Here is a 12,594-nt window from a genome sequence, read left to right as displayed (position 1 = left end):
TTATAATAATAATAACGTTTTATTTATTGTTGTCCTTAGTGGGATTTGAACCCAAGTCCCCAGCACTGCAAGGTAGCAGTGCTAACCACTGAGCCACCATGCTGCCCTTAGCATACATCTGCTATGCATGGTTGCTAAAATGGACAGAGATGTCAGCAGAGAGCACTGTGCTCGTGATGTCATCAGTGTTCCAAAAAGAAAGGAATTTCCTCTGTAGCATTCAGCAGCTAATAAGTACTGGAAGGATTAAGATTTTTTTAATAGAAGTAATTTACAAATACACCACCACTGAAGAAGGGGTACTACTAATGTGCTTTGAACCCCGAAACGCATTTGGTGACTGTGATTGAGTTATATTCAGTACACACTACAGCTGCGGCTACACAGCGTTTATTGGAGAGTTCCTTTCTGGAGAGACTTCATCCATTTATCATCTATTATCCACCTACTTTATGGATCCGCATTGAAATCCATTTGCTAAACCGGTATAGAACCCTCCACTACTGGAATATTGCTTTAAAGTTCCTTGGAGTTATACTTTTATCTGCACGTACCAATCATCTGCATCCAACGCTATCCAGTGCCTACCAGCCTCCCGCACAAAGTGAGCTGACCTGCCATCAGCTGACCTCAGACGCCAAGGGGCAGCTCGCCGGTGAGAGCCGCTGCACATTTTGGCGACCATCACGCCGCCCCGGCTAGAGCGCATCTGACCATCGTCCATCTGCTTACCAGCGGTGCGGTGAGTGGCACAACTGTGCCAGAACATTCTATTTCTTTTGCAGACAACTTGAATGTGGAGTGGAAAAAACGCTAACAGCGATCCAGCTTCAATAGCCATTCTACAAACTGATCTGTACCCTACCTATACCTGTTACAGGACATTATTATATTACAGGACACCTTTTTTTCAGGACAATTTTAGGATACTTATTTACTTTACAGGATATCAACTCTACCATCTACAAGACCGCCATTTGACATCTGCAGCGTAATTAACACGTACCCCTATTCACAGGATAGGGGATAAGTGTTTGATCGGGGGGGGTCCGACTGCTGGGACCCCCTGTGATCTCCTGTACGGGGCCGCGGCTGTCCCGTGCAGGGGGCGTGCCAGCCGCAGCATGACGTTGCGGCCGGCACGCCTCCTCCATACATCTCTATGGGCAGGAACACTGCCTCCCCGTCTCCCCCATAGAACTGTATTGGGACGGGGAGGAGACAGGGCGTCACCGTCGACCTCTAGGGGGGCTTACCGTCAACGCTCACAATGAGCGCTAATGCCGGCGCCCCGTTATGGAGATCGAGGGGGGTCCCAGCGGTCGGACCCCCCGCGATCAAACACTTATCCCCTATCTTGTAGATATATTGTGCTGCAGTTGTCCTTTAATCATTGAATATTCATTGCATAGAAGGTTTTTCTGACCGATAAGCATATCAAACTGATTTTCTTTCTAGGAGGAACGTTTCCATTTTTTTTTTTTTTTTTTTTTTTTTTCATGCCTAGATCCTCATTTTTGTGCACACCAGTTACACTATCATTTTGACAGCTATAGTAGATACATTGGCTACATCAACCTATGTCATTGAGGGTATCACCAATACTATTCGTCTTCGCTCTGTAGTGTAACACCTAATTGCTCTTATATATTTTATTGTACCTTTTAACCGTTTGTGCGCTACCGTAAGGGCCCTGCGGTAACGCATATTTTATATCTTCTAATAAACAATTTATCAGTCCAATCATGATCTTTCTTTTTCGCCATTTTTGATACCAGACATCTACCATTCAATCTTTTTGATATTGAGCTGAGGACTAATAATCAATTTTTGCCCCCAATTTACAAATATGTTTAACTTTCTGCCACCAGTTGACTTAAAAGAAAAATGGTTTTCACCGGAGTACCCCTTTAAACAAATATAGTAAAATGTGACTGTAGTACCTAAATTTTACCACTAGATGTCACCAAGTACATACAAAACTCAAGAGCTTTGCACAGACTAGAACAGTGGTCTTTAACTTGCGGACCTCCAGATGTTGCAAAACTACAACTCCCAGCATGCCCGGACAGCCGTTGGCTGTCCGGGCATGCTGGGAGTTGTAGTTTTGCAACATCTGGAGGTCCACAGGTTGAAGACCACTAGACTAGAAAATAATTTTTTTTTTAAATGTCTGATGCTTAGATACAGTATCACTTGTAATGAACCTTTACCAGTATTTAAATTGATGCCAGTCCTCCATAAAGAGTGGTAAGGCTGGGTCACAATGCTATATTTCCCAGCCATTTATCAATTTGGCGCATAACTCAGGAGCCTTAGGCGTATTCTTAACCCCTTAGTGACAGAACTAATTTTTGGTTTGAGGATAGTAAAATAAATAAATAAGGAAATTTTAGCCGTCATAACTTTTTTTTCCCTTTTTTCTACTTATGTGAAGCTGTAGGAGACCTGATATTGTGGCAAGAAGAGTTGTAGTTATATATATATATATATATTTATATTTCTTTATTTATTTTTTAATCATTTATTTATTTCTTTATTTATTTTTATTTGCTGCATTTCTGTTTTTCTGCATTCCAAGATATATATATATATATATATATATATAATTATTATTATTATTATTTTATTTTTTTATTTTTGTTCTATCAACGTTTTCTTGCAGGATGATTTGTAGTTTTTATTGGTGATATTTTTATGGTATATAAAATAGCTTTTATTATTTTGGGATGGTTTCCATTAGTTTTTTTCCCTTTTCTTTATGGCATTCATCAGTAGCGCACTTATTGCTTGGGTGGTTGCAATTGCGGTTTTTATATTTTTTGTTTTTTTTTACACCTTTAGAAAGAAACCCGCTTTTTATTAAATAAAAGTTTATATATATAATTTTACAGCATAGTTTCATTTTGTATACACAATATTTAACTTTATTCTTTCAGTCTCTGTAGGGGATTTAACTGTGTGAATGCTTGATCGCTTACATCAGTGTTTCCCAACCACAACTACAACTCCCAGCATTCCCGGACAACCTCTGACTGTTTCATTCTAAATACTGGAGTTTACATTTTGGCTACTAGGCCTAAAACTGAGCTGAGCCTTCGGTACAGATAACTTCCCAGCAATGTCCTCCCTATCATCACGCACAGGAGTGACAGGGAACACCAGTAGATAGATAAGATAGGATCAGGGCATTTATAATAGGTGATGGTCACAGCTCAGCCTCTCCCTCGCCCCCAATGCAACAATAACCTCTGCAAATGACAAAGTGATGTGTAGTAAGATACAGTCTTCAGTATTAGTAGCCAGATCAATCTATCATCTATCTATCATCTATCTATCTCATATCTATCTATCTATCTATCGCTCTCATATCTATCTATCTATCTATCTATCTCATATCTATCTATCTCATATCTATCTATCTCTCTATCTCATATCTATCTATCTCATATCTATCTCATATCTATCTATCTATCTATCTATCTATCTATCTATCTATCTCTCATATCTATCTATCTCATATCTATCTATCTATCTATCTCATATCTATCTATCTCAATGAAAAAATGCAGCAGCACTCCGTTGTGAATGAAAAAAGTGGAGTTAGGCTTTATTCATCAGGTGCAGTACACAACGTTTCGACCGTCTCTCACGGTCTTTGTCAAGCAAGGCACATTCATAGTGTAGGGTCCGTCCCAATGAGGTCACCTTATCGTGGTGGGATGGTACATGCTATTTGGCCAAATGGTAAGCTAAGAACCTCTATTTTACACTATAGCAATATAACATTTTATATATATCTTTGTGCTAGCAGTGTGCTGCTGTATTCTTCTGCTTATCTATCTATCTCATATCTATCTATCTCATATCTATCTATCTCATATCTATCAATCTATCTCATATCTATCTCATATCTATCTATCTCATATCTATCTCATATCTATCTATCTATCTCATATCTATCTATCTCATATCTATCTATCTCATATCTATCTCATATCTATCTATCTCATATCTATCTATCTCATATCTATCTCATATCTATCTATCCATCTCATATCTATCTATCTATCTCATATCTATCTATCTCATATCTATTTATCTATCTCATATCTATCTATCTCATATCTATCTATCTCTCTCATATCTATTTATCTATCTCATATCTATCTATCTCATATCTATCTATCTATCTATCTATCTATCTATCTCATATCTATCTCATATCTATCTATCTATTTCATATCTATCTCATATCTATCTATCTCATATCTATCTCATATCAATCTATCTATCTATCTCATATCTATCTCATATCTATTTATCTATCTCATTTCTATCTAATATCTATCCTTCTACAAACACAATGACATTAGTTAGCCACTTACAGTAATATTACAATATTAGTCACAGCGGAGAACAATTGCGTTATGTCATTTGCCGCTCCCATGCTGTAATTCTCCGTACTATGTTACCATGGTGACGTTTTCGCTCCGGAGTGGCCCTTTTTGGTAGTAAGCTGTACTTTTATCTGGCGTCTGGTTTACTTTGGAGCCTCGTGTGACATTTATCACTTACACGTAATTGATAATGATGGATTTGGCCTGGGTTTCATCATGACCTGAATTATTTATTGGTCATGAATTTCCAGCTGGCTGGAGCTTTATGCTACTTTATCGGAATCTCGAAATCAGGCCCTCACAGGAGTCATGACAAAAAGGCAGTAGGGGGTGCAGTGGTCTCCAAACTGTGGCACTCCAGATGTTTAAAAACTACAACTCCTAGCATGACCGGACAGCCAACGGCTGTCCGGTCATGCTAGGAGTTGTAGTTTTGCAACAGCTGGAGGTTTACTGTCTGAAGACCACTGTTTCAGAAACTCAAGTCATCCCTGGGGTGTTCACTGCATCATGTGGAGCAAATATACACCCACAAGCTGTATCCTAATCCATATTACAACTCCAGGAGGGAGATTCAGTCAGAAGGGAGAAGTTGGACAAGGGCTCTTCTCCTGATCTATATTACAACTCAGAGAGGGAGATTCAGTAAGAAGGGAGAAGTTGGACAAGAGTTCTTCTCTTAATCTATATTACAACTCTGGGAGGTAGATTCGGTCAGAAAAGAGAAGTTGGACAAGGGCTCTTCTCCTATTCCATATTACAACTCAGAGAGGGAGATTCAGTCAGAAGAGAGAAGTTGGACAAGGACCCTTCTCCTTACACCCTGACATATGGTACTGCAGCACAACAAACCGTGAGCAACAAAGGACTTTTAAGTATTCATACTCACCATGGGGAGCCATTTGTAAAGGCCCATTTTCAGTAGTGCATGTCTATGTTTCTAAAGTAACACTCAACAGTGCTTCAAGTCCTTCTCCTGAGACTCTCAAAGCCTGAAATCTACTAAAGCTACCAAGGGGAATGTTGCCTCTTCCCATACACTGAAGCCAAAGTGTGTGAACGTTCCATTATTCTGAGTCTTAGGAGACTTCTTGTATTGGCTTATACAGAAGAACATTCATCAGTCAAGTTGCCATTTATGGTTCAATGTTGGTGTTAAAGGGGTACTCCGGTGAAAACCTTTTTTCTTTGAAATCAACTGGTGGCAGAAAGTTAAACATATTTGTAAATTACTTCTATTAAAATATCTTAATCCTTCCTGTACTTATTAGCTGCTGAATTCTACAGAGGAAATACTTTTCATTTTGGAATGCTCTCTGATGACATCATGACCACAGTTCTCTCTGCTGACGTTATTATAATAACACTTTATTTATTGTTGTCCTTAGTGGGATTTGAACCCAAGTCCCCAGCACTGGTGGCTCAGCAGTGCTAACCACTAAGCCACTGAGCCACCATGCTACCCTTAGCATACATCTGCTATGCATCTGCTATGCATCTGCTATGCATGGTTGCTAAAATGGACAGAGATGTCAGCAGAGAGCACTGTGCTCGTGATGTCATCAGTGTTCCAAAAAGAAAGGAATTTCCTCTGTAGCATTCAGCAGCTAATAAGTACTGGAAGGATTAATATTTTTTTAATAGAAGTAATTTGCAAATATGTTTAACTTTCTGCCACCAGTTGATTTAAAAGAAAAAAGGTTTTCACCGGAGTACCCCTTTAAATTTATTTGGGCCTAAATCATGGGTACATCTGCCCTCAGATATCATGACCACGGGGTTCAGTCCCTCATTGACAAAGAGTTCTGAGACCATAGAAAGGTGCTCAAGCTACTGCTTCAGCCTTCAAGCTACTGTGATACCAATAATTCTATATGGAGTACTACAACTACCAGCTGGCCCTGCACTACAATCCCATCTTCCACACGGTTAAGGGGTATTCCAGGAATAAAACTTTTTTTTACATATCAACTGGCTCCAGAAAGTTAAACAGATTTGTAAATTACTTCTATAAAAAAAATCTTAATCCTTCCAATAATTATCAGCTACTGAAGTTGAGTTGTTCTTTTCTGTCAGACAGCAGTGCTCTCTGCTGACATCTCTGCTTGTTCTCGGGAACTGCACAGAGTAGAAGAGGTTTGCTATGGGGATTTGCTTCTACTCTGGACAGTTCCCGAGACAAGTGTCATCAGAGAGACAGAAAAGAACAACTCAACTTGAGCAGATCATAAGTACTGAAAGGATTAAGATTTTTTTAATAGAAGTAATTTACAAATCTGTTTAACTTTGTGGAGCCAGTTGATATATATATATATATATATATATATATATATATATATATTTATATATAAAAAAAAGTTTTTCCCCTTTAACACACAAATGAATTAGGAGAATACAAAGGAACCAACTCCAGATTCAAGTCATGGCTGGAAGGCTTCATGGTTGTTTGGGCTGGATGGAGAAAAAAGGAAAAAGAGAACAACCCCAAGAAGACGCTGGATATAGGAACTACTCCAAGAAGACATTTATCAAGCCTTTTTACACTGCTTTATGGTGTAAATTTGTTGCAGATTTGTGTGCAACTTTTTGCTAAAGTGGTTTTGGCTAAAATGACTTGGTGCACCACTTTGCAGTGGTAAGAGATTTCTTTAAAAAAAGCGCATAGCCCTCAATTACACCCCAAACCTACACCAACCCAGACCTGCCTTACAAAAGAGGCTGTAGACAATATAAAAAAAAAGTTTTAGAAAAGTTGCAGAAAGGGAATCATACAAAGAGGTGTTCTGAAGCTAAATTTCCCATAATTGTGTCCTAGCCCCATATTTATCACATGTCCTGCGCCATTTATTACATTTGGTGCACGTACACTCCAACCACACCAATAAAACCTGTGTATAACGTCAGTGCACCTACACCGACTGTAAGAGATGTCCCCCATAGTCTGTAGTCACCGGATGAAACTGCACTGTAATCACTTATAAGAATAAAAATCAACAACATGGCTCACCGTCTCCAGACCTGTGTTTACCCTTAAAACAAATCTATATGCCGGCTGTCGACAGTAACTCAATAAAATGTATTATTCAAAGGGTAACTCTCATTAAAACTAATTTTTTTCTACTGCACTCCTTATGGTAAATAAAAAATATTTCTAATATACTTTATTAAAAAATAAATTAAAAAAAGTTTTCTATGTTTTATTTGTGCTCAAGATCACATTTTCCCCCATCTTATAGACAGATTTAGGACCGAGGTCCAAACACAGGAAGTGCAGCCTGGAGTGCTGAGGGGTGTGTCCTGCCTCATCCAATCATAGCTCCTCTCACACTTAACTGCCATATGCTGTTGGTTGGACACATACCCCCCCCCCCTTCCCCTCAGCACTCCAGGCTGCACTTCCTGTGTTTGGACTTCGGTCCTAAGTCTGTGTATAAGATGGGGGAAAATGTGCTCTTGAGCTTTTTTAAGCACAAATAAAACATAGAAATACTTTTTTAAATAAAGTACATTAGAAATATTTTTTATTTACCATAAGAAGTGCAATAGCAAAAATTAGTTTTCATTTTAGTGCCCATTTAAAAAGAAAAAAAAAAAAGTATAGTCAATTATACAAGGATAAATAAATCACAAATATAATGCAATAGAAAGTAATGGCAACCAAACTGATAAAACATCTTACAGAGGTCATTAGCAAAACCTACAGGGCTGGGAGCAGGAGGCCAGCTGATGACGGTAGTACGGAAGCCTGGGAGGTCCAGCCATAGGTTGGATCGCACAGGCTGTTAGCGTAGTACTGACTGTTATACTGTGCTGCAGTACAGATGTACTGCAGCATAGAATAACCTGTAAAAAGTAAAAAATAAATAAAAGGTTTTCAAATAAATTAATAAAGTGTAAAAACAGTAAAATAAAATAGATGCCCTTTTCCCAATAAAACCCTATATTATCACCCAAAAAATTAAAAACACCCAAACCTGTACATAATAGGTATTGCCATGATCGTAATGACTTGTACAATAAAATGATAATTGTATCTATCCCGCACGGTGAACGCCATAAAAAACAAAAACAGCAAAAACACAAAAAACGGTCCTAAACGTAGAATAAAAAAATATCAAAAGGTAGCATCAATCGCAAAAAATGGTACCAATAAAAAGAACAGCTCATCCGGCAAAAAAAAAAAAAAAAAGCCCTCACACAATGGTGTTGGATGAAAAATAGAAAACAAAGTTATGGATGTCAGAACTTAACAACACAAAAAAGGGGAAAAAAAAGGATTTTAGTGAGAAAAGTTTTTGGGTCCGGTTAGAAAACCGTATACGGGGCAAAAATGAGCCGACCGGAGTCAGAGTTTGACTCTGGTCGGATCATTGAAATGAATGGGGTTCGGGCGGATCCGGCTGGGATACGGGAGCGGACGGCTTTCGCTCCCCCCAACCGGATCCAGCACCCATACACTACAAATCCTAACTTTCTGGCACCAGTTGATAAAAAAAAAAAATTTCCAGGAAAGTACCCCTTTCCTTTAATCAACCGCTCGCCATGTGGTTCTATGGGGAGAATTTACTATGGCGGCCAGTCTTAAAAGGGGTACTCCGGTGGAAAACTTTTTTTTTTTTTAAATCAACTAGTGCCAGAAAGTTAAACAGATTTGTAAATGACTTCTATTAAAAAATCTTAATCCTTCCAGTACTTATTAGCTGCTGAATACTAAAGAGGAAATTATTTTCTTTTTGGAACACAGAGCTCTCTGCTGACATCTCTGTCCATTTTAAGGATTGTCCAGAGTAGGAGAAAATCCCCATAGAAAACATATGCTGCTCTGGACAGTTCCTAAAATGGACAGAGATGTCAGCAGAGAGCACTGTGCTCGTGATGTCAGCAGAGAGCTCTGTGTTCCAAAAAGAAAATAATTTCCTCTGTAGTATTCAGCAGCTAATAAATGCTGGAAGGATTAAGATTTTTTAATAGATGTAATTTACAAATCTGTTTAACTTTCTGGCACCAGTTGATTTAAAAAAAAAAAAAAAAAAAGTTTTCCACCGGAGTATAAGTTTATAACAGGCAGCGTCCTTAAAGGGTTAAACACCAAATGTTTATTATTGAGGCTGTGTTTACATGTTGCAGTACTTTATACTGTAATTAGGCAGTACAGTGAGGACTACAGAAGAAGAGTTGTGGTCGACCAGCAAAGATCACACCATAAGTAAGGCCTGTCACGCCCCCTCCCATAGATTTCCATTGAGGGGGCGTGGCCGTGACGTCACAAGCCTCCGGCGCTGCACCCAACGCTCTAAACAATGCCGGGTGCAGCAGGGAGATCTTGCTGATTCCCAGCGTTGGGACCCCCCATGATCAGACATCTTTTACCCCATACTTTGGATAGGGGATAAGATGTCTAGGGACGGTGTACCCCTTTAATGTTTTGGAATGAACAAGTCACAGTTCTGACCTTAGTGTAATAGAAAAAACGGGGATTGACCTGAAGTGAGCAGCTCATGGGACTGAACCCACCAACATATTAAAGGGGTACTCCGCTACCCGATTTTGTTCCAAACGCTTGGAGTGGGCGGTGGGGTCGTTAGATCACAGCCACGCCCTTTGTGACATCACGACCACGCCCCCTCAATGCAAGTCTATGGGAGGGGGCGTGGCGGCTGCCACGCCCCCTCCCATAGACTTGCATTGAGGGGGCGTGGCCGTGACGTTACGACTCCCGCAGCCTGCTCCAAGCATTCTAAACGAACGCCGGGTGCTGCACAGAGATCTTATCCTTTATCAATTGGATAGGGGATAAGATGTCTAGGGGCGGAGTACCCCTTTAAGAATGTATATATTTGTATGTATACACCAATATATTATGTATGTATAAGAATATATAATAGTATAATTATAACTCATTTTTGACCCATGTGAGGGAATCATTTCCATTGAAGTTCCCTTCCCAAATAATCCAGATTGTGAGGCCCCCAAACCCTGGGGCTCCTCGGGGTCCACAGGCAATGCTATTTAGGGTGACCTCAGTTTACTCTCCATTATGTGCGTCCACACTCCCTGTTGCACATTACATTACTCTGGTATTAGTCTTGATATTTGCTTAATCTAAAATGTGTCTAATAGATCTTAATGGAATATGTAATACGATAGGACTGAACGCAAAACATTTCCTGCTGCAATGGTAAATGACTGGACCGATCCAGCAGAACATGGAAGCCCAGAGCTGCACGTATGATCAGCTTCAATCCTTGTAAACGGCCACAAATGTCAGTACAACCAGGACAATGTTCTGTTTCTTCTAGTGATGACAAAAATTAGAACAGCGCCACCTGTGGGCCACATATTTATAATTAAAAAAAATTCACTTGGAAACAATGTTCTGGAGCCTTATGTCTTGGACCCATTGAAGACCCATACTCCAGAGATGCACTCACTATTCTGCTGGTGAGGTCACTGTGTACATACATTACATTACTTATCCTGTACTGATCCTGAGTTATATCCTGTATTATACCCCAGAGATGCACTCACTATTCTGCTGGTGAGGTCACTGTGTACATACATTACATTACTTATCCTGTACTGATCCTGAGTTATATCCTGTATTATACTCCAGAGCTGTACTCACTATTCTGCTGGTGAGGTCACTGTGTACATACATTACATTACTTATCCTGTACTGATCCTGAGTTATATCCTGTATTATACTCCAGAGCTGTACTCACTATTCTGCTGGTGAGATCACTGTGTACATACATTACATTACTTATCCTGTACTGATCCTGAGTTATATCCTGTATTATACTCCAGAGCTGTAGTCACTATTCTGCTGGTGAGGTCACTGTGTACATACATTACATTACTTATCCTGTACTGATCCTGAGTTATATCCTGCATTATACTCCAGAGCTGTACTCACTATTCTGCTGGTGAGATCACTGTGTACATACATTACATTACTTATTCTGTACTGATCCTGAGTTATATCCTGTATTATACTCCAAAGCTGTACTCACTATTCTGCTGGTGAGGTCACTGTGTACATACATTACATTACTTATCCTGTACTGATCCTGAGTTATAACCTGTATTATACTCCAGAGCTGTACTCACTATTCTGCTGGTGAGATCACTGTGTACATACATTACATTACTTATCCTGTACTGATCCTGAGTTATATCCTGTATCATACTCCAGAGCTGTACTCACTATTCTGCTGGTGAGGTCACTGTGTACATACATTACATTACTTATCCTGTACTGATCCTGAGTTATATCCTGTATTATACTCCAGAGCTGTACTCACTATTCTGCTGGTGAGATCACTGTGTACATACATTACATTACTTATCCTGTACTGATCCTGAGTTATATCCTGTATTATACTCCAGAGCTGTAGTCACTATTCTGCTGGTGAGGTCACTGTGTACATACATTACATTACTTATCCTGTACTGATCCTGAGTTATATCCTGCATTATACTCCAGAGCTGTACTCACTATTCTGCTGGTGAGATCACTGTGTACATACATTACATTACTTATTCTGTACTGATCCTGAGTTATATCCTGTATTATACTCCAAAGCTGTACTCACTATTCTGCTGGTGAGGTCACTGTGTACATACATTACATTACTTATCCTGTACTGATCCTGAGTTATATCCTGTATTATACTCCAGAGCTGTACTCACTATTCTGCTGGTGAGGTCACTGTGTGCATACATTACATTACTTATCCTGTACTGATCCTGAGTTAAATCCTGCATTATACTCCAGAGCTGTACTCACTATTCTGCTGGTGAGATCACTGTGTACATACATTACATTACTTATTCTGTACTGATCCTGAGTTATATCCTGTATTATACTCCAGAGCTGTACTCACTATTCTGCTGGTGAGGTCACTGTGTACATACATTACAATCCTTATCCTGTACTGATCCTGAGTTATATCCTGTATTATACTCCAGAGCTGTACTCACTATTCTGCTGGTGAGGTCACTGTGTACATACATTACATTCCTTATCCTGTACTGATCCTGAGTTATATCCTGTATTATACTCCAGAGCTGTACTCACTATTCTGCTGGTGAGATCACTGTGTACATACATTACATTACTTATCCTGTACTGATCCTGAGTTATATCCTGTATCATACTCCAGAGCTGTACTCACTATTCTGCTGGTGAGGT

The sequence above is a fragment of the Hyla sarda genome, chromosome 10 (genome assembly GCF_029499605.1).
Source record: "Hyla sarda isolate aHylSar1 chromosome 10, aHylSar1.hap1, whole genome shotgun sequence".
Lineage (NCBI taxonomy): Eukaryota > Metazoa > Chordata > Amphibia > Anura > Hylidae > Hyla > Hyla sarda.
The sequence above is the reverse complement of the archived record's forward strand: the minus strand, read 5'-3'. Positions refer to the sequence as shown.